The sequence below is a fragment of the Lithobates pipiens genome, unplaced genomic scaffold, assembly GCF_037356315.1.
Source record: "Lithobates pipiens isolate NorthernLeopardFrog02 unplaced genomic scaffold, aLitPip1_a1.2 Scaffold_25, whole genome shotgun sequence".
Classification (NCBI taxonomy): domain Eukaryota; kingdom Metazoa; phylum Chordata; class Amphibia; order Anura; family Ranidae; genus Lithobates; species Lithobates pipiens.
This window is the reverse complement of record NW_027507787.1, coordinates 54980735-55007686: the sequence shown is the minus strand read 5'-3', so window position 1 is coordinate 55007686 and position 26952 is coordinate 54980735.

The window sequence follows — 26952 nt, the reverse complement described above, 5'->3', positions numbered from 1 at the left end:
GTCGTGATCAATTACAGGATGCACATCCCATTACTGAGGATCTTGTAATTGTAATCAAATTTTAATAGTTTTGGAACATGCATAATCTTGATTACTCTTGATTAAAACTACTTATTAAATTTTGACTAGTGGCTGCATTTACTGCATCCAATCTACAATTTCACATAACTTCAGTTATAGAACGTGTTAGTTGAAAATCCAATTGTCTGAAGAAAAAAAAAAACGTTTTCAATGACAGTATCCATATATATAGAAGGATTAGAATAGTTCATGTCGTTTTTCACCCGAAATTTTGATTTTTCTGTGTTGTTTTTATTTGCAAACTATGAAGAAAGTAGTTACTAGGAATTGCAAAACATAGTTTTATTAATTAGTTGTGATTTAAATTTTTCTATAATCAAGGACTTGATTGTAATGTATTTGACATGCATACATTCACATAAACATAGAGCTGTTTAGCTCTCCTTTGTTCCATTTCACATACATGTTTTGTGGGGTTTACACTTTACTGTGACCTCTTATGCACAGCGCAAGCCGCTCAATTTCATGATATATATTTACTTAACATTCACACCAAGAGCTCTTTCTGGAACGCCAGAGTTACTGGCAGGCTATATATAACCTGCAAGTTTGTGGCTAACTTCACCTAAATTAACAAGTTGAAATATTCAGCTTATTATTGGGCTAAATAGAAACCATTCCTATGGTAGACACACATTTATCTATTGCTCTTCTTTAAAAAAAAAATACTGAACATAGAAGAAATGGATAATTTTATTTAAAAATTCAGTATGTCTAACATTAAGGCCGAGTTCACATATGTGCGAATTGGATGCGGCTGTCCCTGCATCCAATTCGTATGACATGCGAGTGTGACCAGCTCTCAATGGAGCCAGTTCACACGGGTCTGGGGTGGTTGCAAAGCGTATTGTAAAAGGGTCCTGCATGTGTTTGGGTCTGGTTCAAGTGTGAATTCAGGCAAAAATTTGGACCTGAATCACACCTAAACTGGTGAACAGACACACACAGGATACCAGACACAAATCCCCAGCTGCGCATATGTGAACCCCCTGCCTAAAGAAAGCTTGTCGCCAAACCATTCATTTCAACAAACATCTTCTGTAAGATTATGTGTGCATTTAATATATATTATGCATGTTTTTACTTGTAAAAGCCTCCTTTGTTTAGATATTCAAAAGATCTGAGACCACTGCTGGGTGCAGCTATCCTGAATGTGATGCCAGCAGCCCCAACAGTGGCAATGTTGTCACTCCAATGATACACTGTAGTATTCACCTTTGCCCCTTACCTGGTTGCTACATACAAGGTTATATAGGGAGAAGTGGAAGAGCAGGGCCAACACAGAAATAAATGAGTGACTCCCCAAAGAGGAGAGGACTATAATGTGCAGGGAGGGATACTGGCTATACTGGGAAATTGACTAGTCAGTCTTTGTAGCAAGTTCATAGATACTTTAAAGCAAACATCTTCTGTGTCTTTTCCTGCAAATTTTTTGTTGGTGACAATATCCCTTACATAAACAGGTCTTCAAATAGATTATCATTTTATATATATATATATATATATATATATATATATATATATATATATATATATATATATATATATATATATATATATTGTAGACATGTCACTGGAGAAGTGATCGAGGGGGTGTACATCTCACCTAGGTTGCTACACAGTGTGAGATGGTAAATCCAGGATGGATCAGTTTCTCAGCAGCGATATGCTGCTGAGTTGTTATTTAATTTTGCCGGGCCTGGGTTTATATGGAATGGCAGGTAGGTTTGGTAGAGGGACCTGTCATTCCACATCCCCCCGATCCAGTGCTGGGTTTGGGATCAGGTGAGCTTTGATCCTAATTAGCCTGGGAAGCTAAAGGCTCTGCAGAGTCTGCAGGTGTTTGCTCTCAGCCAGGGAATGAACAATCTGTGTGTTGAAGGAAGCTGCAAGCACAGCCACTGCTGGAGCTAAAACTCACCATGCGATATCCAGGCGAAAGACGCTGTGTTTGTAAGTGTCAGATAGGTGAGCAGAACCTGTTAGTAAGCGCCCAGCCGGGCTAGGACTTTTATTTTTGTTGTACTTAGAAAGCACGGTGTTGCTGTATATTTTGTTTGCTGGACTGTTTGTACCACGAATAAACGCCAAGATCTGCTTTATAAATTCCAAGTCTGCTGTGAACTGTGTCCAAACACACCCTACCCCGGGAAGATCCCTTACAATTGGTGTTCGAATGCGGGCAAAGTCGGTTGCTAGGGGCAACGGTGTGGACAGACTTGGCTACAGCTGCTTATGTCTTGGGTGAAAGCTGCAACTACACTCCAAGAACAGTCCAGCAACATGGAGGAGATGCTGAAGCAGTTTATGCAAGTGAGTTTGCAACAACAGCAACGACATGAACAGTCCATGGCTGAACAACAGCAGATGCATAAGGAAGAGTTGCAAGCTTTGCGCCAAAGCCAACAACAACTTATCGAGCACCTGATAGTAATGCGAGAGGCGCCTGTGGTTACTAATCCACCCATAGTGATGGGAGCCGCTCCAGAGATTTTTTTTGGGAGAAGGACTGTGCAGAAAGCGCTGCAAAAGATGACTGCTGAGGACGATGTTGAGGCCTTTCTAACAGTATTTGAGCGCGTGGCTGAGCGAGAGAAGTTACCAGCCGCTGAGTGGGCAGAGGTAATTGCGCCCTATTTAACAGGTGAACCCCAAAAGGCCTACTATGACCTCAGTGAGCAAGAGGTTAAGGACTATACTCGGCTAAAAGAGGAGATACTTGCCCGACTAGGAGTTACTACTGCAGTCCGTGCCCGGAGGGTACGCAACTGGAGCTACAGTCTGGACAAATCAGCGAGGTCCCAGATGTATGACCTAATCCATTTGGCAAGAAAGTGGTTGGAGCCAGACACTTCTACTCCTGCACAAATCCTAGAGAAGGTCGTGATGGATCGCTACCTCCGAGCGCTTCCTACTGACTTGCAACGCTGGGTGGGACAAGGTGATCCTAAGAATGCAAACGAACTTGTCAACCTTGTGGAGAGGTTCCAGGCGACTGAGGACTACCTCCGTGATGTTCCTGCAGCATCTTCACCTCCCCGGAGCGCCAGATCTGTGCCGTCAGCTGGTAAGAGACTTCCATCTATTGGGGGAGTGTGGAGGGGTGCTGATGGGGGGAAAAGGGCTCAAGTGGTGTCTCAGGGACAAAAGACTGGTGATGGTCCAGGGTGGCTAAGGGGCTCTGAAAAGGACTCCTTGCCAAAGAGACCAGGCCCTATCCAGTGTTGGAGATGCCATGAGGCGGGACACGTGTCGGCCCATTGCCCTCTTACCTCTGAACCCATGGAATGTGACGCTAGCCGGCGTCAGTCGCTATTTGCGGAACCATCTTGTGCTGCAGTTCCTGGACTAGAGACTGAACCGCAAATCTGCAACATCACAATCAATGACTTTCCTGTTAAAGCGTTAATGGACTCAGGAAGCCTTGTAACCTTGGTGCATGCTAGCCTGGTGACTGGGGACTTAGAGTCTAAAAAGCATATGAGCGTTGTGTGTATACATGGTGATACAAAAGTGTACCCTATAGTGCTGGCTAAAGTCGGGACTGAACAAGGCACAGTACAATATGAAGTGGGTGTGGTTAAAAACCTCATGCATAATGTAATATTGGGGCGCGATTTTCCTTTATTCTGGGCTCTCTGGGAAAAAAGAAAAATCCCCAAAAGGAGTGAGGATACCCCTAAGGTGGTTGCCTTGTCCACTGTGAATGATAAAAGTGTACAGGATGAAAATGATTGTTTTCCTTTGCAGGTCCTGGCTGGGGAGGAGGAGGCTCCTCCCACTGAGCAAAATATACTAGACTTAGAGGTGTCTAGCGATAATTTTGGGGCTGCACAATTACAGGACCCCACTCTCAAAAATGCGAGAGAGCAGGTTGCTGTTATGAACGGGGTACCTCAGGAACCAGATGCTGAAAAAAGATTTCCACATTTTTCGGTGACTAATGATCTTTTCTATAGAGTCAATAAGGTTAAGGATGAGATTGTGGAACAGCTTCTGGTACCTAAGCCGTACCGGCGTCAGGTGCTTGACATGGCACATAACCATGTTCTTGGGGAACACTTGGGGACTGACAAAACGCGAGAGAGGGTTCTCCAGAGGTTTTTTTGGCCGGCCATATATGATGACATTAAAAAATACTGTGAGTCGTGCCCCACATGTCAGGTTAGTGCCCCAGTGTCACATTTTCGCAGTCCTTTGGTTTCGCTCCCTATTATAGAGGTGCCTTTTGAGCGTATTGCCATGGATTTAGTGGGTCCCATTGTAAAGTCAGCTAGAGGACACCAGTATATTTTGGTAGTCCTGGATTATGCGACCCGCTATCCTGAGGCTGTACCCTTAAGAAACACTGCATCTAAAACAATTGCACGTGAGTTGTTTTATATGTTCTCTAGGACTGGGATCCCCAAAGAAATCCTAACTGACCAAGGTACGCCATTTATGTCGAAAGTAATGAAGGAATTATGCAGACTATTTAAAATTTCACACATCCGTACCTCTGTGTACCACCCCCAGACGGACGGATTGGTGGAGAGATTTAATAAAACTTTGAAACATATGTTGAAGAAAGTGGTGGCAAAAGATGGTCGTGACTGGGATCATTTATTACCCTACCTCATGTTTGCTATTAGGGAGGTGCCCCAAGCGTCCACAGGGTTCTCACCATTCGAGTTGGTCTATGGTCGTCACCCTAGGGGTCTACTAGACATTGCAAAAGAGACATGGGAGAATGAGTCCACCCCATACAAGAGTGTTATTGAGCATGTAGCACAAATGCAGGACCGTATAGCCACTGTAATGCCCCTGGTAAGGGAACACCTCCAGAGGGCTCAAGAGGCCCAAAGTAGAATTTACAACCGGTCCGCAAGAATCAGGACATTCAACCCAGGCGATAGGGTCCTTATACTAGTCCCCACTGTTGAGAGTAAATTCTTGGCGAAGTGGCAAGGTCCCTATGAAATTGTTGAAAAGGTCAGTGAGGTGAACTACAAGGTGCACCAACCAGGTAGAAGGAAGCCTTTCCAAGTTTATCACATAAACTTGATCAAGCCCTGGAAAGACAGGGAATCCTTGGTGGCGACAAATACTGTTAATAATTTGTCACCACCAATCCCTCCAGTCAAGGTAGGTGATACTCTATCAGTTTCACAGAAACAGGAGGCTCAGGAATTTTTACAGAAAAACAAAAACAAGTTCTCTGACCTCCCAGGGCGTACACACCTCATCCATCATCACATTGAAACTGAGCCTAGAAGCAGAGTAAACCTTAAGCCCTATAGGATACCCGAGGCACGTAGGGAAGCCGTATCTGCCGAGGTAAAACGTATGCTTGCTCTGGGGGTAATTGAGGTGTCACAGAGTGAATGGTCCAGCCCAATTGTGCTAATCCCAAAGCCCAATGGAACTTGGAGGTTCTGTAACGATTTCAGAAAGTTGAATGAGATCTCCAAGTTCGATGCGTATCCTATGCCCAGGGTAGATGAGTTGATTGAGAAGTTGGGTAACGCCAGGTACATAACCACCCTCGATCTCACAAAGGGCTACTGGCAGATTCCACTTTCTGGTGAGGCTAAAGAGAAAACTGCATTCTCCACCCCTGATGGGCTATTCCAGTATGTAGTGATGCCATTCGGGTTACATGGAGCGCCTGCAACTTTCCAGAGGTTGATGGACTTGATTCTGCGACCACATCGTGATTACTCAGCTGCCTACCTCGATGATGTGGTCATTTTTAGCCCTGATTGGGAAAGTCACCTCTGTAAGGTACAGGCCGTGTTGGATGCCATAAGTGATGCGGGGTTGACCATAAATGCCGAGAAGTGTGCTCTAGCCCTAGAAGAGGCCAAATATCTAGGCTACATTATTGGGAGAGGATTGATTAAGCCACAGCTAAATAAAATTGAGGCAATACAGAATTGGCCTAGACCCCTGACAAGGAAACAGGTTAGAGCTTTCCTGGGTATTACGGGGTATTACCGTAGATTTGTGCCGAACTTTGCCTCAGTTGCTGCTCCACTAACTGACTTGACAAAGGGCGGAAAGACAGCAATGGTCACGTGGACCCCAGAGGCCGAGAAGGCTTTCCAAAGCCTTAAGTCTGCCTTGTGCCAACCACCTGTCTTAGTTACCCCCGATTTCAAACGAGAATTTCTGGTCCAGACAGATGCCTCTAACACAGGCTTAGGTGCAGTACTCTCACAAGTAGTGAATGGTGAGGAGCATCCGGTGACGTACTTGAGTAGAAAATTAACCCCGGCCGAGAAAAATTATGCCATTGTGGAGCGAGAGTGTTTGGCAGTAAAGTGGGCCCTAGAATCGTTAAAGTATTACTTGCTAGGCAGGAAATTCAAGTTGGTGACAGACCATGCCCCCCTAACATGGATGAAGTTAAACAAGGAGAGAAATGCAAGAGTGACTAGATGGTTTCTCTCCCTACAAAACTTTAATTTCACTGTGGAACACAGGCCAGGGAAATTACAGGCAAATGCTGACGCATTGTCAAGGGTAAGTTGTCTGTGGGGACAAAAGGCTCAGCCCTCCGGTCTGAAAAAGAGGGGGGGGATATGTAGACATGTCACTGGAGAAGTGATCGAGGGGGTGTACATCTCACCTAGGTTGCTACACAGTGTGAGATGGTAAATCCAGGATGGATCAGTTTCTCAGCAGCGATATGCTGCTGAGTTGTTATTTAATTTTGCCGGGCCTGGGTTTATATGGAATGGCAGGTAGGTTTGGTAGAGGGACCTGTCATTCCACATCCCCCCGATCCAGTGCTGGGTTTGGGATCAGGTGAGCTTTGATCCTAATTAGCCTGGGAAGCTAAAGGCTCTGCAGAGTCTGCAGGTGTTTGCTCTCAGCCAGGGAATGAACAATCTGTGTGTTGAAGGAAGCTGCAAGCACAGCCACTGCTGGAGCTAAAACTCACCATGCGATATCCAGGCGAAAGACGCTGTGTTTGTAAGTGTCAGATAGGTGAGCAGAACCTGTTAGTAAGCGCCCAGCCGGGCTAGGACTTTTATTTTTGTTGTACTTAGAAAGCACGGTGTTGCTGTATATTTTGTTTGCTGGACTGTTTGTACCACGAATAAACGCCAAGATCTGCTTTATAAATTCCAAGTCTGCTGTGAACTGTGTCCAAACACACCCTACCCCGGGAAGATCCCTTACAATATACATATAAGCAAAGGACTGTTTTCTGCATTGGAATGTGTGAAGGAAATACTATGTGATTGGCTGTGCAGCAGAGGGGACCCATTAGCAACTCCTTCAGGGGGTTGTGCTAATATATATATATATATATATTACATAGTTACATATTACATAGTAGGTGAGGTTGAAAAAAGACACAAGTCCATCAAGTCCAACCTATGTGTGTGATTATATGTCAGTATTACATTGTATATCCCTGTATGTTGCAGTCGTTCAGGTGCTTATCTAATAGATTCTTTAAACTATTGATGCCCCCCCACTGAGACCACCACCTGTGGAAGGGAATTCCACACCTTTGCCACTCTTACAGTAAAGAACCCTCTATGTAGTTTAAGGTTAAACCATTTTTCTTCCAATTTTAATGAGTGGCCACGAGTCTTGTTAAACTCCCTTCTGTGAAAAAGTTTTATCTCTATTGTGGGGTCACCAGTATGATATTTGTATATTGAAATCATTTCCCCTCTCAAGTGTCTCTTCTCCAGAGAGAATAAGTTAAGTGCTTGCAACCTTTCCTCATAACTAATATCCTCCAGACCCTTTATTAGCTTTGTTGCCCTTCTTTGTACTCGCCTCATTTCCAGTACATCCTTCCTGAGGACTGGTGCCCAGAACTGGACAGCATACTCTAGGTGTGGCCGGACCAGAGTCTTGTAGAGCTGGAAAATTATCATTTTATCTCTGAAATTAATCCCCTTTTAATGCATGCCAATATTCTGTTTGCTTTGTTAGCAGCAGCTTGGCGTTGCATGCCATTGCTGAGCCTATCATCTACTAGGACCCCCAGGTCCTTTTCCATCCTAGATTCCCCCAGAGGTTATCCCCCTAGAGTATAGATTGCATTCATATTCTTTCCACCCAAATGCATTATTTTACATTTTTCTACATTAAACCTCATTTGCCATGTAGTTGCTTACCCCATTAATTTGTTCAGATCTTTTTGCAAGGTTTCCACATCCTGCGGAGAAGTTATTGCCCTGCTTAGCTTGGTATTGTCTGCAAATACGGAGATTGAACTGTTTACCCCATCCTCCAGGTCGTTTATGAACAAATTAAACAGGATTAGTCCCAGCACAGAACCTTGGGGGACCCCACTACCCACCCCTGACCATTTTGGGTACTCCACATTTATCACCACCCTCTGAACTCGCCCTTGTAGCCAATATAAGTATTACAAAAGTATATCAGGATGTGTTTAACAGAATGCCATGAAAACTGAAATCAATGTACCAAAAACGAATTAGGGTCAGGGATAGACAACTTCCCTAATGTTAACTACAGACTCCAGGTTTTCTTCAAACATAGTCAGACAGCCAAGAGTAGTATGTCCTACCCTAATACAGTGAGGGTACTAGGATAGTGAAATGTATTAAAAATTGTGCATCAAAAGATTTCAAGTCCTTCCACTTGAAATGCCCACTTTTCCGGAGACCTTGGCCATTACCTAGGTTGTGAATATATTTCAAACACTGTTCTATTAATTTTCTATTGGCAAACTTTCATTGTACTTGGAAACACATAAAAATGGTTTAATAGTAAAGAACTAGGAAATATGATGACCCACTGAGTAAAATTAGTATATAACCAACTGCAATTCGGTTACTTTGTATTAAAAAGATACTTGATGCAGCAGTGCTTTCAGACCATGACAATTTTACCATATCTTTGAATTTTTGAATAGTATGAGTTCTTTTTGTATGGAATACATTGCTGCTGGTGATAATTCAGGTAAATGCTATCCTCGAAAATCCTTTAATTTCTTGCTCTTTTTGTTTTTTTACTAGTATTGTATTTTACATTTGACAACTTTTTTTTATTCATGTTTTTGGCACCAAAATTGATTAACGCGTTGCATTTAGTATCAGTTAACAGACAAAGTATTGTCGATAAATTAGACCTTCATAGTCAGCAAAAAACATTGGCTCCCTTGAAACACTAAGGTCCCTTTCACGCTTGTACAACTTGTCCCACGATTTGGGACTGCAAAGTAGCATGACAAGTCGTTCCCCATGATTTCCAGTGAAAACCATTCATATTAGTACGACTTCAAGTCGTTCTGACTTCAAAGTAGTCCCTGTACTACTTTGGTCCGATGTTGATGCGAGTTTCACAGGCATTCCCTGAAATCACGGCTAAATTGCAGCTCCGAAATTGTGGTAAAATTGTGCATCTTAAAAGTCGCAGTAGTGTGAAAGAGGCCTAAGCCTGACTGGTGTCCAGTCTTCATAGGAAATCCCTATGGGTTTCTCTGCATTATGCCTCCCTATTGTGACCTTATGTTTCCTCCATTGACATCTTGAAAGAAAATGACCAAAGAGAATAACCAGGATAATAGGCAAGAGCATAATCTGTAAACTTCTTTGTCAGGAGTCTTTAGGCAGAATCACAGGCACAGATCAGAGCATGTGGTGTTCTTTGTTATATTCTGTGATAGTAGGGTGCCAGTATATTAGAGAAATTAATTTTAAAGTTTTGTTATTGGTTTCTGGAAAACTTGGAATTAAGGCACAGGAAAAACTTGGAGGTGATGTTGCAGTGCAACAAAGGCCTTTCCTATGGTACCTGATTCAGCTGAAGGAGAGAAGTTGTTAACATTTCTCTGAAGTAGAGTGAATTTGTGTTGGTGGTCTTGACTTCTAGATTACAGCCTGAGAATGAAATGGAACTACAAGAGGAGCAGAACCAGCAAGCTTGCTATCAATTTACCTGTTAAGCTATTTGAAGGTATTGAAGGCTTATATGCTCCATAAATATAGTGACCAGGGAAAGGCTTCCTCCATATTGTGGCATCACTCCCCTTGAGCAAGTTTGATGGCAAGCAATTCTCAGTTGTCTGCAAGAGTACATTTATAAATGATCAACAAGGGAAAACATAGAGCATGTGTGCAGAAGGATGCCTTTGTTTTTGTTAGGAAGACACAGCAACTTTGCCAAAGCCAGTCTAATTGATGGACTTTAGTGCTTTATACAATTCTATCATCATGTCTGAAAAGACTTTCAGAGGGAATACCATCTCTTGCTTCTTTTTTGGCGCTGGTTAACCCACACTCTTGAGGAACATTTCTTTGTTGGCAATGCCTCCTGAGAACTGTAAAATTCATGCAGAAGTTGTGTGTGCCACAGTTTTCTGAATGATTATGGTTGTGCACCAGAGATATACAGTGCATTATTCTGCATCATAGACTTTTCTGAGTGGAGTTGGGAATTCTGAACCAAAGAATGCAATGTTTGGGATGACTCCATCTATCATTTATTGGAGAACCCAGTGTAATTGTGGCTTCTGACTCAGAGATGTGCAACTGGTTAATCATTTTTTAGCCTACAGAATTACAGGCTAGGAATGTTCCTATTATACTAGATTGCTATTGAACTAAGGATTTTACACCGAAAAACTGTGGGCATTTGCATTTAAGCATTGCCAGGATGAAAAACAAGCATTTTAAGTGAGCTGAGCCCCATGTATGAACTTTCATGTTAAATGTTTAGATTTGAATGAAGTGCATCTTAATTTGACATTTTGCCCGTTAACCAGATTATAGTTGTCATTAAATATAAATTACTCCTGTACTGTGTTTTGTCTAAGCAATGGACAATAGGGTAGGTGGTCCAAGAGCAAGAACCTTACACTTGTCTATATGCTGGCAAACATGACAGGGTTTTGAGATCCATGCAGGGGGCCTTCTTTTTGATTCCTTTATTTAAAGAATGTTAAAGTAAACCTATCCCATGTATTACCAACTTGAAATCCATAGGGCAGCTTATAAATGGCCTGAATAAAACAAGCTCATGGCTGTAGCTGTGAGCTTGGTACCGTCTTTTTAGCAGGCTCAAAAATTTCAGTAAAAGTGATCCAGATGGCTCTATTGTTAGATACACGTAAAGCAGAACCCTAGTACAAAAACTTTCATTTGAATATTTTTCTTAAAAGCCACAAATAATATAAATCTACTTTGTGTGTACTAAATGTCTTTAGAAACCTAGATATTACCTTGTAAATGTAGCGGTGACATCATCACTGGGCTGTACATAGCCTGTGCAGATATTAGAGCTTTGGGAGGGACTCAGCAGGACCACCAACTACAGGTTGGGCGGATACAAGACCTGTAAGTGTATAGTCTCGATCCCACCCCAGGGTGTGTGATGTGGGTTGGGTTATCTCTCTCCCTTCCCTACATTTTAGACTTGGGTGTGGGAGCATCAGAAGGTTGATAGGAAATGTTAGCCTAATGTGAGCTACCATGAAAGTTGTGGACTGTTGCTGCAGTATGCCAATCTGGGGTAATGGTAGGCCTAGAGTAGGAAAGGGAAGAGAGCCCATAAAAGGGAAAACGAGGAAAGGTGGAAGGGCTGGCTGTCACCCCCTTATTAAAGTCAACTCAAAATGGACAATAATGCTATTGACTGATGAATGCCTAACCTGACTGAAGAATACTTGGCTCCCTGTTCATGTTCATGTTCAAGTAACACATTCAATCAAGTAACCAAGATGGTGGAGTTTCTCCATTGTTCAGGTGTTTGGCATCTCATCTTGTTCCTGTAGTAGGAGGAAGATGGGGGTGCCCTGGGCTAGCATGACTGCTGCTGGTAGTGAATCAGGGGCCTGCTTACAAGACCAGTCACCCTGCACAAGTAGAGAGAGCCAGAGTGACCAGTCTTTATTACAGGCTCCTGCGTATAGGCAAAGTTAACCACTTCAATACAGGGCACTTATACCTCTTCCAGCACAGACCAATTTTCAGCTTTCAGTGCTCTCGTGATTTGAATAACAATTACTCAGTCATGCTACACTGTACCCAAACAAAATTAGTTTCATTTTTTTTCACACAAATATAGCTTTCTTTTGATGGTATTTAATCACCGCTGGGCTTTTTTTTTTTTTTTGCAATATAAGCGAAAATTTAGAAAAACAAAAACTTTTTTTAGTTTTTATTGTAAAATTTTGCAAAGAAGTAATTTTTCTTCATAAATTTTGCCCAACATTTATACTGCTACATATCTTTGGTAAAAATAGCCCAAATAAGTGTATATTATTTAGTCTGTGTGAATGTTATAGAGTCTATAAGCTATGGTGCTAATCATTGAAAATTGATCACACCTGACCACACCTGATGTACTGATGGCCTATCTCATTTCTTGAGACACTAACAAGCCAGGAAAGTTTAAATATCCCCCAAATTACCCTTTTTCGAACAGTAGACAGTCCAAGGTATTTAGTAAGAAGCATGGTAAGTTTTTTGAAGTTGTAATTTTTTCCCACAATTCTTGGAAAAATTAAGATTTTTTCTTTTTTTTTTTTACACAAACTGTGCATATTAACATAAGTTATTTCTCACGCACAGCATATGCATATTTGCAATTACACCCCAAAATACATTCTGCTCCTCCTGAGTTTGGTGATAGCACATGTGTGAGACTTTTACAAAGCTTGGCCATATACAGAGGCCCAACATGCAGCAAGTGCCATCAGGCATTCCAGGAGCATAAATTACACAAATAATTTCTTGACGACCTATCACAATTTTGAAGAATCTGAGCACCAGAACAATGGAAACGTCCCCTCAAAATGACCCTATTTTGGAAAGCAAACACCCCAACGTATATTCTATGAGGCATTATGAGTCTTTTGTATGTTATTTTTTCACTATTTCTAACACATAGCATGTTCATAGCAAAAATTATACCCTAAAATACATTTTGTTACTCCTCCTGTGTATAGTGATACCACATGTGTGAGACTTTTACACAGCCTGGACCAACATCAATGTAGCACCCCCAGGCGTTCTAGGAAGATAAATTACACATATTTTCTGACTACCGATCACATTTTGAGGGCCCTTCATATTTCTAACACATAGCATGTACATGCCAAATAACAAAAGATTACGTGTGGTTTTAGCAGTGCAGTGGTCCACAGAGGAGAGCATCGGTCCAGACAACAGGCAAGGATGTGGTCAGCGACAGCAAAAGCAATCACCCAGGCAGCAGTCAGGAATACTGCCCATAGTTAGTACAGGCAGAAATACTGTCAGCACAGTCAAAGCATTGGTCCAGGTAGCAAGCAGAGATATCCAGGCATAAATACTGTCCATAGTCAGTAGAGGCAGCAGGCAGAGATATGGTCGATACAGCCAAACTATTGGTCCAGGCAGGAGGAAGAAACATGGTTGATAAAGTCCTGGGTCATTACAAGCAGCTATATGGTCAGCACAGCCAAAATATTGGTCCAAGTAGCAGGAAAGACTATCAAGCTTAGGGCCAGAGGGACAGGGGTAGAAGCTTCTCCCAACCAAATCTCTTTGAAGCCTCCAGACACCAGACCCTGTTCTGGGAACACAGAAAACCAAAAACAGATTTTTTTACAAAGAACGCTATTCTGAAGCCCCTCACATATGTGAGCCCTCTGTGTACTGAAAGTAGAAGGGCAAAAGATCAGTCCAAGGCAAGGCAAAAAACATGGTCGATTAACAGGCTGAGGTCAGTGCATGTGGAAGTCAGAAACGTGGTTTAAAAGACATCGTTGGTAAACAGGTCATGGTCAGTTAACGTGGAAGGTAGAAACGTGGTAGCAGGCAAATGATCCGCACAGGTATTTGAAATGGGGCAATGGCAGTCTGTTAAAAATAATGGGAACTAACATCTGATGGATGTGTGATCATTTCTGAAGCAATCTCAGATACACTGGCCAGGTTGGGAGGGACACTGGGGACAATAATAGCTGGTATCTCTTCTAACTCCTCCTGTGCTGCATACACAACATCTATTTTAGCATCTTCTTCTGGATTCTGTGGGGGGAATGCTATAGGGAAAATGTTGCTCATGAAGTTGACTTACACTATCAGAGTGAATGCTTCCTGGGGCAAATCCTTGCTGGTAAATCAGAGCAGTGACAATGTCTTCAATATATTTGAGGTAGGTGATTTGTTGGTTTTCGACTGATTTTTGATAGCAGACATACAAATTAAATATGGCCATATGAAAAAGAGGAAATGCTATTTTTTTTTTACACCTGTAACGGGGCTTTTGGGTGTATAAATACGGTTGTAGCATCTGATCATTTAAATCGACCCCTCCATGAACAGATTATAATCATGGACACATTCAGGCTTTACAATGGGGCCACGTCTTCTCTGAATCTCCACCAAGGTGCCCTTGTGGATGGTAGAAATCATGTGAGCATCTTTCTTGTCCTGCCACTTTATGGCTAACACTTCCTCATTCCTCATGAATGCGGATTCCCCGTTTTGTAGCCTTTTTGATAATAAACTCTGTGGGAAGCCATTTCTGTTTTTTCTGAAGGTACCACAGGCCAGGGGTTTTTCACGATACAGGTAACAAAAAAGGGGCAAGCTGCTGTGGTAATTGTCTACATATAAATGGTATCCTTTTTTGAACAGGGGTTATGCAAGGTCAAGAGACAATTTTACCACTAGGTGGCTGGAGCTTGGAGTCTTTGCCTTCATACACATATCCAGTGGCTCTATCACATAGTCTATTCAGTTTCAACCCATACCTGGCTCTCTCCCTGGGAATATATTGTTTGAACTACAGCTGGTCAGAAAACTGGATAAGGGATTCATCCACACAAACATTTTGGTCTGGGACAAACACTTCAGCAAATCGCTGGGAAAAAGAATTTATAGGGGGTGTATTTTGTACAATTTGTCGTGATTTGGATGATCACGGAGAACGCACTCAGAATTATTATTAAAATGTAAGAAACGCATAATCATGTCATAGAGTGTCCTGGACATGACAGCAGAATATGTTGGCATGTGGTGGATGGGGTTGGTGGACCAGTAGACATGCAGTTCGTTCTTCTTTATAATCCCCATATTAAAAGTAAGGACCAAAAACTATTTAAATTAGTCTAGTGTGAGATGTTGCCATTAAAACATATGGGCATAGGATGAATTGGGGTTTGAAGCAATAAATTGCATAGAGGTTTGTTTGGTCAACCATGTACGTCAACACATCTTCGGGGAAAGACAAATAAAAATACTCTACCTGGGAAAAATGTCTAGTGTTGGGCTGCACACTTGGCTGTGCAGTGAAAGGGGGGATTATAGTGGACCCTGAACTGGCAGGTAACCATAAGGGGTTTGCCAGGGCATTGGGAATGTAGGACTGGGCTCGGATTCTTTGGGTTGGGTGTGTAACTCCAGTACTGGTACTGGGCTCCTCTTCCTGGGGTCTGGCGCTGCTGGTGGTAGGCAGATGTTGGTCCTGATCTCCTTATTCTTTTAGGAGGGACGGTTTCCTCCACTACCCTCTACTGGCTCGTATTCCAAACCAGAATTGTATGATGACAGCTCCCCACTGCTCTAATTATCCAACATAGTAAGGGTGTTATATACCTCCTCAGGTGTGTAAACTCTTTGAGACATGATCGTGGGCCTGTGTGAAGGTACAGGGGATGGTACTGACAGGTTACTGATGACAGGCCTGTGTGACGGTACTGATGGTCGCCTGTGTGACGGTACTGACAGGATACAGATGGCAGCCTATGTGATGGTACTGATGACGGGCCTGTGTGATGGTACTGATGGCGGGCCTGTGTGATGGAACTGATGGCGGGCCTGTGTGATGGTACTGATGGTGGGACTGTGTGGCGGTATTGATGGAAGTACTGATAATGGGCCTGTGTGACGGTGCTGATGGCAGAACTGATGACGGGTTTGTGTGATGGTACTGGTGGCAGTACTGATGGCGGGCCTTTGTGGAGGTAGTGATGGCACTACTGATAGTGTTACCGATGGTGGTACCAATGGCGGTACCTATGATGGTACTGGTGAGGGGCCTGAGTGGCAGATCCAGATGGGCTGTGTGACAAATGGGATGTTACATATACAGATGGGCTGTGACAGATCCAGATGGGCTGTGTGACAGTACTGGTGACAGGTTCCCTTTATTGGGGGGTTGGGCCCTGTTGTACACAGTACGGTGTAAATAACAGTAAATTACACTTTTCTACTGGTGTAGATTGGTTACGATTGGTGTGTGAGGAGAAGAAGCAGGGATCATCTGGAAACGGCTCTGTTGTTTATACTTGTGACCGGCTGTGATTGGACACAGCCGATCACGTGGTAAGCAGCCAATTTATTTGGCTGTTTACCCAGATCGGGATTGCGCTATGTCCGCGGGAGAAGAGCCATCCCTGATCGCCGTGGTGCACGCCCACAGGGGCGCGCAATAGCGGTGCAGCCTGCGGACGTCATATGATGTCGGGTCAGTATAATTTAACCACTTTGTGCAAGTCATTTTGTTATATGGCGGGTTTGCGTTAAGGTTTCCATTGTTTGGAGTTCGGCACTAAACAGGTTAATCTAGTATTTGAGAACCTTATCCCTGTTTCAGTGAGAGTGCCAGCAATGCTGAATAGAGCCATTGCAAAGCCCTGTCATGTTAAACAAGTATCCATTAGATTAATGCTAAGCAACATACTTATCTTTCCAAAAGCACAAAACTGAATATGTCCAGGCCCGGCTCCATAAGGCTATAAACAGGCAATTTTTATATCCGAAATTTCACGCCCTGATGCTAGCAAAATTGTCGGTCTCTCTGTTTGCAGTATTTGCCTGCTCTGTTTTTAAATCTGCGTTACAAACACTGATTTACCACCCAGCACCCTAGGGCTCAATGAAATTAAGCGGTTTGTTACTTTTTTTTTTTCAGCCTTTGTGCGAATCTGGGAATGTAAATACTACAATAAGTCATTTCTGATCTCTCATTTACCCCCTGCTGGCTGCTGTATGTTGCGCCATTTTGTACACCAGGCTCTCGGAATTCTAAATGAGATACAAATGTAAAGTCCGAAACTTATGTAGAAATGGGAAAGGAAAGGAAAAAAAAGTGTAAAAGCAGCCATTACAAAGGAATTATGTCTGTTGTGTTACTGTCTTGCCCTGCAGAGAAAACATTTGCAGGATCAAAATTAAAGGCAAAGCGATGGAGCTGTTGCTAAAACAGGAAATAGCATGGAAAGCACACTGTACAACAGAGACATTGTTTTTTTGTATTCAATTCTTACAAGTATTATATTTGAAAATTAATATCTTTTGTGATTGGATGATAGGAACGTACTATTGTGGAGCTGTATACTACGTAGCAGATATAAGCATTGGAGTGCATTATTGTGACAAAAGCACAGCTGTATCTTTCATTTTAAAAACAATTGACACCTTGCGAGCCCCGTCGCGGGAACCAGCGCCTGGAATGGATTTTAAGGGGAACCCCCTACGCCAAAAATCTTATGCCCCTTATGACAGCACAGTCCCAACATGCCCGGGACTGTGCCGTCATAAGGGGCATGGTCACCAGGTGACATCACCCGGTCCATGCCTATATAAGTCTTTGCACACTGTGCACACTGTGCACACAGCATTACAGCGGGAGAGAGCGCCGTGTCAACATCGGAAGAAGAGAACAGGGAAGAAGACGACAGAAAAGACTGGGCTACCGCTAGAAAAAGAGCAGCAAGAACAGAAGATAGCGGAGGAGCTCGGGAGGAGAATCAGAGAGCAGGAGAAGAGGCAGGAGAGCGGGAGAAGAACCGGAGACCAGGAGAGAAGGCTGGAGAGTGGGAGAAAAGGCCGGAGAGAGCGGAGGAGTCGGAAGAAGCCCCCGAAGACAGAAGAGACCCCAGGAGCTGCCTAATAAATTACTTTAAAAACCTGTCTAGTGTGTTTTTTTATTGACACTTTTTTCCCCCAGGTGAATGGCTAGGGGTACGATGTACCCCATACTTACTCATATAGGGTGGATCTGGGGGGCCCTCTTATTAAAGGGGGCTCCCGGATTCCGATAAGCCCCTGGCCCGCAGACCCCGACAACCAATGGCCAGGGTTGTCGGGAAGAGGCCTTTGTCCTCAACAATATGGGGACAAGGTGCTTTGGGGTGGGAGGGCCGTAAGGCATACGGCCTGGTACGGTTTGGGGGGGCACTCGCTCGTCCCCACTCCCTTTCCTGACCAGCCAGATAATGGTCTGGTGTGAATTTCGGGGGGGCCCCCACACCTTTTTTTTTGGCCTAGGGGGTTCCCCTTAAAATCCTTACCAGACCTAAGGGACATTGTCGCCTATCTCTCGCTGCAATAAGAAAATGTGTTTTTCCTATTGCAGCGAGAGCAAGATGTACAGTACCCCCTGTAGCCAAGAACCAGCGGGATAGGATCACGCTGGAAACTTTCTCGCGGGCAAGTGCTGTAGCTGTCCTAGCGTCGTATTTGGTCCGTCAGACCAGCATACAGACGAACGGGTTTCCTGATAGGAAGTAGGTTCGGTGGGGTTTTGGCGGGAAGATTTAAAACATGTTCTATTTCTAGGTCCGTTGGATTTTTTGAAAAAAAAAGTCAGATGAAGCCCACACACGATCGGAATTACCGACGGCATCGTTCCGTCTGACCTATTCCGCCGGAAAGTCCGGTCGTGTGTATGCGGCATTAGGGATGAGAAACTGAGAGATCTCTTAGTAAAATAAAGCACAATTGACACACACATTACACATACTTAGGCACATATTTAAACACTTGATTGCCCTAGATGTTAACCCCTTCCTAGCCAGTGTCATTATTACAGTGACAGTGTATAGTACTATCACCAATCACTGTATTAATGTCATTGGTGATGTCAGTGGCAGTTAGTCAGTTCCCCCCATCATCAGTTAGTGTCAGATTGTCTGCCACACTATCACAGTCCCATTATAAGTCCATATATACTAGACATGTGCATTAGTTTTCGTCCGAATGCATTTTCGTCCGAATTTCAGCTATTTTCGTTTTCGTTTTGACAAACGATAACGAAAGCACAAAATCCGAAAAACGAAAGATCCGACATAAATAAATGCTTTATTTTCGTTTTCATTGTTACAACAGTTCGATATAGAATAGGAGATTCGACATGACTCTGACAACAATCTGTGTCTATAGAACCTGTGTTCGAATGTGCCTAACCTTACCTCTATTAGTCCAAGATTATATAGAGAAAATATTCGACAGAGAAAAAAGATTTGACAGAGAGAAAAGATTCTGCAAGATACTGTCCTAAAAAGTGTTTGGGGACCCGGGTCCTGCCCCAGGGGACATGGATCAATGCAAAAAAAAGTTTTAAAAACGGCCGTTTTTTCGGGAGCAGTGATTTTAATAATGATTAAAGTGAAACAATAAAAGTGTAATATTCCTTTAAATTTCGTAGGGGGGGGTTGTCTATAGTATGCCTGGGGAGGGGAGCGCATGTTTCCCGTGCTTAGAATTGTCCCTGCACAAAGTGTCATTTATGCAGGAAAAAAAGTCCTTTAAAATCACTCGCAGCTATTATGAATTGTCGGCTCCCGTAATACAGAGAACACTCATTGAAAGTCATTGATAAAAAAATAAATAAATAAATAAAATAAAAAGCGTGGGGGTCCCCCAAATTCAATTACCAGGCCCTTCAGGTCTGGTATGGATATTAAGGGGAACCCTGCCTCAAATTTAAGAAAAAATTTGACGTGGGGTTCCCCCTAAATATCCATAACCAGACCCTTCAGGTCTGGTATGGATATTAAGGGGAACCCCGCGTCAAATTTAAAAAAAAATTGACGTGGGGTTCCCCCTAAAAATCCATACCAGACCCTTTATCCGAGCACGCAACCCGGCAGGCCGCAGGAAAAGAGGGGGGGACGAGAGAGCGGCCCCCCCTCCCTCCTGAACCATACCAGGCCACATGCCCTCAACATTGGGAGGATGCTTTGGGGGTCCGTGACCTCTCAAAGCACCTTGTCCCCATGTTGATGAGGACAAGGGCCTCATCTCCACAACCCTGGCCGGTGGTTGTGGAGGTCTGCGGGCGGGGGGCTTATCAGAATCTGGAAGCCCCCTTTAACAAGGGGACCCCCAGATCCCGCCCCCCCCCTGTTTGAAATGGTAAGGGGGTACAAAAGTACCCCTACCATTTCACAAAGAAAGTGTAAAAAATGGTTAAATAAAACAAACACACTTTTGAAAAATTCCTTTATTAAAAAAAAAAAAAAAAAAAAAAGATTCCAGCGGCGGTAATCCACTCTTGCTATCCAGCGACGGACGGTCATCTCTCCAGCGATGTCTCATGTCATCCAGCGCAGCGAATCCTCCGTCCTTCTTCTGTCTCCGTGGAGGAGACACTGCAAGGATTCCGGCGGCTGACGTTTCTTAAATACGGAGGGCGGGGCCACCCGTCACCTGACCCCGCCCCCCTCTGACGCAAGGGGAAACCCGGGGTTCCCTGTGACGTAGGGGTGACCCGCACCCCTCTGATGTAACACAGGCAGGTTTCCGTTACATCAGAGGGGGGCGGGGTCACCCATACGTCACGGGAAACCCCGGGTTTCCCCTTGCGTCAGAGGGGGGCGGGGTCAGGTGACGGGTGGCCCCGCCCTCCGTATTTAAGAAACGTCAGCCGCCGGAATCCTTGCAGTGTCTCCGTGGACGAGACAGAAGAAGGACGGAGGATTCGCTGCGCTGGATGACATGAGACATCGCTGGAGAGATGACCGTCCGTCGCTGGATAGCAAGAGTGGATTACCGCCGCTGGAATCTTTTTTTTATTTTTTTATTTTTAATAAAGGAATTTTTCAAAAGTGTGTTTGTTTTATTTAACCATTTTTTACACTTTCTTTGTGAAATGGTAGGGGTACTTTTGTACCCCCTTACCATTTCAAACAGGGGGGGGGCCGGGATCTGGGGGTCCCCTTGTTAAAGGGGGCTTCCAGATTCTGATAAGCCCCCCGCCCGCAGACCTCCACAACCACCGGCCAGGGTTGTGGAGATGAGGCCCTTGTCCTCATCAACATGGGGACAAGGTGCTTTGAGGGGTCACGGACCCCCAAAGCATCCTCCCAATGTTGAGGGCATGTGGCCTGGTACGTTCAGGAGGGAGGGGGGCCGCTCTCTCGTCCCCCCCTCTTGTCCTGCGGCCTGCCAGGTTGCGTGCTCGGATAAAGGGTCTGGTATGGATTTTTAGGGGGAACCCCACGTCAATTTTTTTTTCAATTTGACGCGGGGTTCCCCTTAATATCCATACCAGACCTGAAGGGTCTGGTTATGGATATTTAGGGGGAACCCCACGTCAAATTTTTTCTTAAATTTGAGGCAGGGTTCCCCTTAATATCCATACCAGACCTGAAGGGCCTGGTAATTGAATTTGGGGGACCCCCACGCTTTTTTTTTTATTTATTTATTTATTTTTTTATCAATGACTTTCAATGAGTGTTCTCTGTATTACGGAGCCGACAATTCATTATAGCTGCGAGTGATTTTAAAGGACTTTTTTTCCTGCATAAATGACACTTTGTGCAGGGACAGTTCTAAGCACGGGAAACATGCGCCCCTTCACAGGCACACTATAGACAACTCCCCCCTACGAAATTTAAAGGAATATTACACTTTTATTGTTTCACTTTAATCATTATTAAAATAACTGCTCCCGAAAAAAATGGCCGTTTTTAAAACTTTTTTTTGCATTGATACATGTCCCCTGGGGCAGGACCCGGGTCCCCAAACACTTTTTAGGACAGTAACTTGCAAATTAGCCTTTAAAATTAGCACTTTAGATTTTGAACGTTGGAGTCCCATAGACTTTAATAGGGTTCTAAAGTATGCTATATACAGTGGTGTGAAAAAGTGTTTGCCCCCTTCCTCATTTCCTGTTCCTTTGCATGTTTTGTCACACTTAAGTGTTTCGGAACATCAAACCAATTTAAACAATAGTCAAGGACAACACAAGTAAACACAAAATGCAATTTGTAAATGAAGGTGTTTATTATTAAAGGTGAAAAAAAATCCAAACCATCATGACCCTGTGTGAAAAAGTGATTGCCCCCCTTGTTAAAACATACTATAACTGTGGTTGTCCACACCTGAGTTCAATTTCTATAGCCACACCCAGGCCTGATTATTGCCACACCTGTTCACAATCAAGGCATCACTTAAATAGGAGCTGCTTGACACAGTAAGGTCCACCAGAAGATCCTTAAAAGCTACACATCATGCCGAGACCCAAAGAAATTCAGGAACAATTGAGAAAGAAAGTAATTGAGATCTATCAGTCTGGAAAGGGTTATAAAGCCATTTCCAAAGCATTGGGAATCCAGCGAACCACAGTGAGAGCAATTATCCACAAATGGCGAAGACATGGAACAGTGGTGAACCTTCCCAGGAGTGGCCGTCCGCCCAAAATTACCCCAAGAGCGCAGCGACGACTCATCCAAGAGGTCACAAAAGACCCCACAACAACGTCCAAGGAACTGCAGGCCTCACTTGCCTCAGTTAAGGTCAGCGTTCATGCCTCCACCATCAGGAAAAGACTGGGCAAAAATGGCCTGCATGGCAGAGTTCCAAGGAGAAAACCACTGCTGAGCAAAAAGAACATCAAAGCTCGTCTCAATTTCTCCACAACACATCTTGATGATCCCCAAGACTTTTGGGACAACATTCTGTGGACCGATGAGACAAAAGTGGAACTCTTTGGAAGGTGTGTGTCCAAGTATATCTGGCGTAGAAGGAACACTGCATTTCATAAAAAGAACATTATACCAACAGTAAAATATGGTGGTGGTAGTGTGATGGTCTGGGGCTGTTTTGCTGCTTCAGGACCTGGAAGACTTGCCGTGATAAAAGGAACTATGAATTCTGCTGTCTACCAAGAGATCCTGAAGGAGAATGTCCGACCATCTGTTCGTGTACTCAAGCTGAAACGAACTTGGGTTCTGCAGCAGGACAATGATCCTAAACACACCAGCAAGTCCACCACCGAATGGCTGAAGAAAAACAAAATGAAGACTTTGGAGTGGCCTAGCCAAAGTCCTGACCTGAATCCTATTGAGATGTTGTGGTATGACCTTAAAAAGGCCGTTCATGCTCGAAAACCCTCTAATGTAACTGAATTAGGACAATTCTGCAAAGATGAGTGGGCCAAAATTCCTCCAGGACGCTGTAAAAGCCTCATTGCACGTTATAGCAAACGCTTGGTTGCAGTTGTTGCTGCTAAGGGTGGCCCAACCAGTTATTAGGTTTAGGGGGCAATCACTTTTTCACACAGGGCCATGATGGTTTGGATTTTTTTTCACCTTTAATTATAAACACCTTCATTTACAAATTGCATTTTGTGTTTACTTGTGTTGTACTTGACTATTGTTTAAATTGGTTTGATGTTCCGAAACACTTAAGTGTGACAAACATGCAAAGGAACAGGAAATGAGGAAGGGGGCAAACACTTTTTCACACCACTGTAGTTAGCTCCGTCGAATCTTCTTTATACATTCGACAGACACCATAAGCCTTCTAAGACAGATTTGACTGTAATTCATGTGGATTTTCGGACGAATGCAATTTTTGAACGAAAAACGAAATAAATAAAAACGAATTTCGGGAGTAACTAAATAAATTAAGCTTTCGGACAAAAACGAAATTCCGAAACGAAATATTTTACTCTGCACATGTCTAATATATACCATAGTTTGTAGGCGCTATAACGTTGAGGCAAACTAATTACTATGCATTTATTGGGATTCTTTTTATCAAAAATATGTAGCAGAATACATTTTGGCCAACATTTATAAAGAAATTCGATTTTTTCAGATTGAATATGTTTTATAGCAGAAAGTAAAAAATAAAAAAACCCAGTGGCGAATGAATACCACCAAAGCTCTGTTTGTATGAAAAAAAATTAATTTGGGTACAGTGTTGCATGACTGTGCAATTACCAGTTAACCACTTAAGGACCGCCCGCCGTTGTTATACGTCGGCACTTTGAAGAGGGGTATCGTTATTTTGGCAGCAGCTGGCTGCTATAAGCCTGATATCCTCTTCCTTAGCGGGCGGTCCCCTTTCATAGGCAGATTCACTGCAATCGGCGGCGGGAGAGGGTGCCCCTTCCGCTGTGCTCCGGTGCCCTCCGTCGCTTACCAGGGCTGCCGGCAAAGGCGGAGGCAACCGCATCTGCTCTCCTCTGTGGTATGGAGCTGAGTGAGTGGAAGATAGACCCGCCTGGCTCCATACCATTGCAGGGCGGAAGCGACGTCAAAACTCTTAAATATCTCTTAAAGTGATTTTTTTTCATACAACATATATTTTTTTATTGCATTTTAGTGTAAATATGAGATCTGAGGTCTTTTTGATCCCAGAGTTCATATTTAAGATGTCCTGTCATGCTTTATTTCTATTACAAGGGATGTTTACATTCCTTGTAATAGGAATAAAAGTGACACATTTTTTTTTAAAAGAACAGTGTAAAAATAAAAAATAAAAGGTAAAATAAATAAGAAAAAATAAAATACATTTTTAATGCTCCTCGTCCCGCCGAACTCGCCTGCAGAAGTGAAAGCATATGTGAGTAGCGGCCGCATATGAAAACGGTGTTCAAACCACACATCTGAGGTATCACCGCGATCGTTAGAGCGAGAGCAATAATTCTAGTTCTAGACCTCCTCTGTAACTCAAAACATGCAACCTGTAGAATTTTTTAAACATCTCATATGGAGATTTTTAGGGGTAAAGGTTTGTCGCCATTTCACGACAGGTATAACCGTTCTGTAACTCAAAACATGCAACCTGTAGAATTTTTCAAACATCACATATGGAGATTTTTAAGGGTAAGGGTTTGTCGCTAATTCCATGAGCGGGCGCAACTTTGAAGCGTGACATATTGGGTATCAATTTACTCGGCATAACATCATCTTTCACAATATAAAAGAAATTGGCATAACTTTATGCATCTTATTTTTTAATTCAAAAAAGTGTATTTTTTCCCAAAAAAGTGTGTTTGTAAAAATGCTGCGCAAATACGGTGTGACAAAAAGTATTGAAATGACTGCCATTTTATTCTCTAGGGTGTTGGAAAAAAATATATATAATGTTTGGGAGTTCTACGTAATTTTCTAACAAAAACAACTGATTTTAACTTGTAAACAACAAGTCCTTAAGCAGTTAACAAGCCCTTAAGCAGTTAAAGTAGTGCAGTTCTAGTACTTTGTATATTTTCACTCCTCACAAGACTTTAACTTCAACTGTTGGCCACACTACTTGATCAGGTCATTCGGTCTGGGACCGGATGGACTCCCCATCGACTTCTAAAAGACCCATTGTGAATTTTGGCCCCTATCCTAGCTGATTTATTTATTCATTGCTTAGCTGAGGGGGCCCTCCCCTCCTCTATGTGTCATACCTATATAATCCAAATCCACAAATCACCCAAAGACCGCAGTGCATGTGCCTCCTACAGGCCAATTACCTTGTTCAACAACAATTTTAAGATTTTAACGAAACTCTTAACTCTTAGGTTGCAGACGATATTACCAACAATCATAGACCCAGACCAAACTGGTTTTATGGCCCACAAAGCTGCTGACATCAACCTAACATCCACACCCAGCATTTAAACAGGATCTAGAGCAGTGGCCTCCCTAAGCATCAACACCATTGTGTGTTCTTTTTTCTGGGAGGTACTTAGACGCATGGGATTGCTCTTTGATAAATGGATCCAAGTCCTGTATAGCTGCCCCACGGCCTTGGTTAGGTTGGGTGGGGGTTTGTCAGTCCCCTTTTTCAACTATATAAGGTTACCCATCAGGGCTGCCCTCTTCCTCCAGCCCTTTTTGTCATTGCACTTCTTCTGAGATTAAAGGGATTAGTATTGGCTGGCTGGAGGAGAGGGTTGCCCTCTTTGCAGATGACCTACTATTATTTCCTGATGAAGTGGGTCCCTCCCTTCAGGGTGCATTGCAACTCGGAATTGCACAGGTCTCAAAATAACTGGACCAAGTCCTTACTATTTCCTATAGACCCCGAGGCTCGTGACTTGGCCCCACCAGACCTGCCACTCCAATGAGTAGAAGAATCCAAAAAAGTCCAGGTTTCCAGCAGGGCCTCAGACTACCTAACTTTCAACCTTATCCCGGTAATGCAGGCACCCAAACGGAATCTAAAGGCTTGTGAGATGCTGCCATTGTCGCTTTTGGGCTGGATAATTCTAATTAAAATGAAAATCCTAACCAAATTCACCAGCCTATTCTGTCATTCTCCCTCTTGTATCTAGAAGTCCTTTTTCAATCGACCCACCCAAGTTTTTTGCTCTTTTCTCTGGGGGGGGCTAGCTCCTCGAAATACAAACTGATCACCTTGATGTGACCTACTAGTCAAGGGGGCCTGGATTTCCCTAATTGCCATAAATATTTTCTGGCTACACAGCTGGTGACAGCAGCTTTGTGGTTTTCCCCAACCACTCCAATACTTCTATCGTGTTGGAGGTGGCGGTGGTTTCTTGCCTTGAGGCATTACAGCTCCTTTTGTTCAGCGGCACAAAATCCTCATACCCACTTACCCCATCAATGCTTACTACCTTTAGAGCCTGGACAGTGGGCCACAGTTGTGACCACCTTCCTGTGGGTACACTCTTGCCTAATGCTCCACTTTGGATAAACCCATCCATGCCCCATTTTTAGATGCTGCCTGAACCGGGTGCATGAGCCAAACACAACATAAAGCTTATCTCGCACATCTCATAAGGTGGCTCACTAAAATCTCTGTCATAATTGTCCACAGATTTCAAAATTCCCCCTGTCCTATTTGTTTTGATACCTGCAGCTCTCCAATGTCTTTCTCAGCCAATTTCCCCATGCCTCCCTTGTAGTGGCCCAACAAACCCTTGAATGAGTGC